This window comes from Macrobrachium rosenbergii, chromosome 53 (genome assembly GCF_040412425.1).
Source record: "Macrobrachium rosenbergii isolate ZJJX-2024 chromosome 53, ASM4041242v1, whole genome shotgun sequence".
Lineage (NCBI taxonomy): Eukaryota > Metazoa > Arthropoda > Malacostraca > Decapoda > Palaemonidae > Macrobrachium > Macrobrachium rosenbergii.
The window spans coordinates 38,401,952-38,406,951 of record NC_089793.1 but is presented as its reverse complement, the minus strand read 5'-3'; positions in this window follow the sequence as shown (position 1 = coordinate 38,406,951).

The window sequence follows — 5,000 nt, the reverse complement described above, 5'->3', positions numbered from 1 at the left end:
AGGGTGATATAATGTGGATCATATTCCTAAGCTTCAGCTTCATAAATATCACGTCAAATATTCTTTCATAACTATTGTATTTTATTGAATAAGGCCCTACGGCCCCTATCTTCAATAGCAAGCACCTGAAGAACCCGATGCTCTCGTGCGTATAGAAAAAGAAGAAGAAAAAAACATACCAGTGAGACAAAATGAGTTCGTAAATTACAAAGCGTCAAAGAGATGAATAATAATAAAATAAGTGTGAAAAAAAATTACAGATAATAACTTTGACGTTATAATACAGATGCATGTTTATGCCAATTTTTCGTATTTCTAAATGCTTGTATGTAACAAGAAACGTGATATCATTTGAGTATATTTACATCTAACAACTGTTTTCAGAGGCCTTGGGACGTTTCAAACATTTTCACCTGCGCTAGGCATTCAGGAGATAGCCTTAAACGAGACAGGATAATGCAAAAGGTATAATATAAGCTCTATGATCTTTTTCAGTTTTATGGTCCTTTGAAATGATACTTTATGCTCTTGGTGTCAACCTGTTAAGTCCACATTATTCAAGCTAAATATTTATACACGTACGAGCGACTGATAATTAATACCAATGCACTGACATAAGAGAAAGGACCAATAAGTGGATAACGGTAGCATATTTATTACCATCCATCCAAGGATCGATAAAAATCTATATCTAGGACCCCAACAAGACAATATCAATACCAAGTGACGTAACAAAAAGCTATACCCACACAAAGTTATAAATCCTCCAAGAAAATGTCACCACTAAAACTTGGGACTGCTGCTAGATATCACTCATAACTCAGGACGTAGTAAAGCAACCCTTTCTAGGAATATCGCAATTTGATACATTCTGGAAGTTTTGATTGTATTACTATGTTCACTATTATTATTATTATTATTATTATTATTATTATTATTATTATTATTATTATTATTATTATTATTATTATTGAGATTTGCTTTTTTCACTTTTCGTATTTAGTCCTCTGGACTTCTGTAAGAACCTAACGTCCCTAGCTGGAAATTAATTGTAAGCAATCTGTTCTTAAATTGTTATAATTTTTTATATTTTTACTATTATTCTCAATATTGGTACTGTCACTATCATTATTATAATCACTATTTTTACTACTAGTTCGGCAACTGTGTGGGTATTGCCAATTATCATTTTTACAGTTTGATCTCGTGTATCTAGATTGTCCGTATTATAATACCTCTATATTGTATATCCCATGTATATGGCCCTGAGCTGAAATAAAGACTATTATTATTATTATTATTATTATTATTATTATTATTATTATTATTATTATTATTATTATTATTATTATTAGCTGAGACTATTGGTACATTAACTATACTATCTATAATCCTAGTAACTTTTTCACATCATGAAAGTTCCTTGAAAACACTTACATGATCATAATATTCATCATTGCTTTGACCCTCCATATTCACGACCTGTCATTTAACAATATGAAGTTGAAACTCAATGGTCTGATTCAGGCTTTACTTCAGAAATCATGTAACCATATTAAAAGATAATTAAAAATAAAGAGTTGGACAGATAAACATGACTGCAAGTACTAGTAGCAGCTGTAAATTCCAGTTACAAGGAAAGAAAAGTAAATTTTAATGCATACAGCTCTTAAGTTCTTCACCCTTAAACTAGGTGTACTTAACTTCGACAAGAAAGGATGGGAGTATTTTGCTAGAATTCTCAGGGATTAATATGCAAAACACAGAACAGAAATAAGACAAAAGATAACCTAGGGTGGAACGCCTAAAAAATCAGGGATGACTCAAATTGCACCTAACAGGAAGGAATGTGCCAAGTGCAGACTGGCAAACAACTCATACATTTGGTGTAACTATTCATAAAAACTGAAAGGCAAGTGACTTCACATTTAATATTACTATTCCTAAGGTTTAAGGTGACAAGAAATATGACTTTGATGCGTTCCATATGAGGAAAGTACTCCATACAAAGTCAGGGAAGTATCTTATACAACTAACTACAAAGGAAACATCTAAGGAGGACAGTAATCTTAAAGATACTTTTAATTAGTTAGGCATTTGATTAAATCTTCTCAGATTTATGACTAACTTCATGATAAAAAAGAGCTGAATTTAATTTATAGAGCCTGTTCTCAAGAGATCATTGATGTGAAAGAATGCTAGGAGGAGACAGAAATTAGTTTGTCTAAATCACCATAGGCAGCCATTATTCAGCTAATCGCAGGGAATAATTCTTCATAGACTCGTGAAACTCTAACTATAAATAAATCATCAATATTCGTGACCAACTTTGGTTGTCCTGTAAATACAAACATTTGCTCATATCCACGTTTACAAACAGCGGATGTTTTAATGTTTAAATGATTTTAAAAAAGGTGAAAACCATACTAATCTTATATATCTACGGAGATGTGCAAAGGATGTATATAATATAAAATATATATATATATATATATATATATATATATATATATATATATATATATAGTGTATATATTTTATAGATTTTTGGCAGAGTGGATACATTGTATGCAGATTTTTTTTGGCAGAGGATATTTTGGTATGTTTTCTGGCAATACAAACATTATGGAAGCATATAAATATATTAAAAATAGTATCTTCTATTAAAACTATGAAGATAGCACAAAATAAATCAATAAATTCAATGGCATTAACAAAACTGTAAATCATCAATTTAATGTAAATAATCAATTTTAATTTATTTCATTTGAACTAGCGCCCGCAGATTTTTGGCCAGAGGACATTTCTCTCCTTTATTCTTTCATCTGCGTTTAAACATTTTTTCAGAGAATATTTTAATTCGTTCGTAGCATGCATCCTTTCCTGCACTTAATGCTTAATGGCAAACATTTAACAGCTATAACCTAAATACATTAAAAAAAATGGCAGTCATCTAGCTGTTGTTTTTTACAAGCCAATGACCTAAAATTAGATAGAAGATAGTAGAAAATAAACAGTAATAAATTCAATGGAATTAAAAAACTGTAAATCATCAATTTTAATGTAAATCAAAAATTTCAATTTATACTCCCACGCACAGCACATGACACACACACACACAGGTATTCTAATGGTTCTATATATTGTTCCATAATTGATACTATTTAATCCTAATTTTTCATCTGCGTTTAAATATTTTTTCAGCTTGTGTTGTGGGGAATGGTATATATATATTAATTGTTCGTAGTGATGTATTAACTTAAAGAGAAAATTCTGCACTCGTTTAACATGCAGTAATGAAATCGTCTAATGGCCGTTTGAGTTTAACAAAATCTCATCTAAATCCTAAAATTTGCTGGTCATCAGCATAAAAATGAAGGATAATTGAATTAAATTTGTTTTTGTATGTAATTTAGGTTCAGCAGTTATATAAAAAAACTGGTTTTTTTTTAAAGCTAAATGACATTCTGACAAAAATGAGAATAGGTAAAGGCTGTAAGACGGAAGCACTTGCTTTTGAACAGAAAGTTAGAGACTTACGGCAACAGGAATAATACGGAGATGCAAAATGTCCTTTGCCAAAAACGCTGCAAATATTTGGGTATACCACACACATGAGGTGCACTAACGGCACTTACCTCAACCACAAAGGAAAAAAACGGGGCATCGTAGAGGTAAAGCAGGCCTACCATTCTATCTTCCAAGAAATGCTACGTGACAAGTATTTCATTCAAATACAATAAACTGCGTTGCCTTTAATTTTTTTTTTTTTTTCTCAAAAATCACTCACTGTATTCATGTTTTTTCTATAGATTGAGAGGTGTTAGGAACTTGTCATTCTTTATATTCGAGACCACATGACCAAGCTGCAACACTTGTAAAACAATGCCCTTCCTGGGTTTAGATTTTATAGTAACTAGGTTGTCAGCCTAAACTGTAAGGAGATGAGTTTTTCTTGACAGCCTTGAATGAAATTATGGTTAAATGTGCTATATTAAATTTGTTTTGGGTGTTACTTTGAAAGATTTTAGAAAATGAGCTCTTAATATACAAAGTGTATTATTGTATCAAGGATACATTCAAACGTCGAGGATAATATGGGAATATTATGAAAATTTTTGAAATAGTAAAAAATTTTTCCTCTCTTCTTTCTCTCTCTCTCTCTCTCTCATCTCTGATCCCATTTTAATGCTTGCAACGTAAAACAAAAATATTACAACTCACAGGATTTATATCAGCATTTTCAGATATTTCAGATATCTTGCCTGTCCTCGCGAATCAAACTGCTTTTAATATCTGACAGTTTAAACATTTCTAGTGGCACTGAGAGTAGACAAAAATGAAATTATTTGCTGACAGAGCACTATGTAATCTGATATCATTTTTTTATCCAATGAAACAAATTGAAGTTTGTTTCTTAGAACAGATAAATCTGCTGACTTGCCTTTCCTTGAGACAGGGGGTAAGAATTTAAGTGTCTCTTTATAGAACTATAGCATCTGATATACAAATTTGGCAGTTGTTTTCCAATAAAAAAAAATTATATTTGCTGAATAAACTATTCTTCAACATGCAACAGGCATATCACCAAACGACGTAACACCTTTAAACTATTGTTATTATGAATCATAAATGAAGCCAAGTCGTCTAACCTACAAGCAAAAAATAAGCCTTAGTCTCTTCGGGGAAATCGAGTTTTCTGTACTGTGTATAATGCTGCATGAAACTCTCCGCCACGGTCCATGAAACTCTCAGCTGCGGCCCAAAAAACTTTCAGTCACGGTCCGCTGGTGGCCTGTGATGTTGGCACCTACAGCGGTGCCAGACGCACGATCATGACTAACTATAACCTTAAATAAAATAACTTCTGAGGACAGAGGGCTGCAATTTGGAATGTTTGATAATTGGAGGATGGATGATCAACATGCCAATTTGCAGCCCTCTAGCCTCAGTAGTTTTTAAGATCTGAGGGCGGACAGAAAAAGTGCGGACGGACAGGC